The sequence below is a fragment of the Penaeus monodon genome, chromosome 15, assembly GCF_015228065.2.
Source record: "Penaeus monodon isolate SGIC_2016 chromosome 15, NSTDA_Pmon_1, whole genome shotgun sequence".
Lineage (NCBI taxonomy): Eukaryota > Metazoa > Arthropoda > Malacostraca > Decapoda > Penaeidae > Penaeus > Penaeus monodon.
Window position 1 is genome coordinate 32,889,278 of NC_051400.1, and position 325 is coordinate 32,889,602.

A 325-nucleotide genomic window follows, 5' to 3' on the forward strand; every position below is an offset into this window, starting at 1 on the left:
CAAGGGCAAAACTACCGTCTTGAAGCACCGTTTTTTCCACGAGCACCCATTATGAGCCAGGGTAAAGGTGAGGTTCTCATCTCCCCCCCCCTCCCCGCACTTGTTCTGCTCACCCCTCCCATTCGTTCTGCTCCCCTACCCCCCTTACCACCCCCACCTTCCGTCCCTCTCTTAGTTATTCTTAGCACCCTTACAAGCCGCCTGACTCCCCCCCCCCCTTCCATGACCCCCCACCGTGCACCCCTTGCCCTGACCCTCCATCTCTCTTGCCTCATATCTCGCAAGGTATTCTGGTGCCTCCCCATAGCAAGATCACCGACGCGTG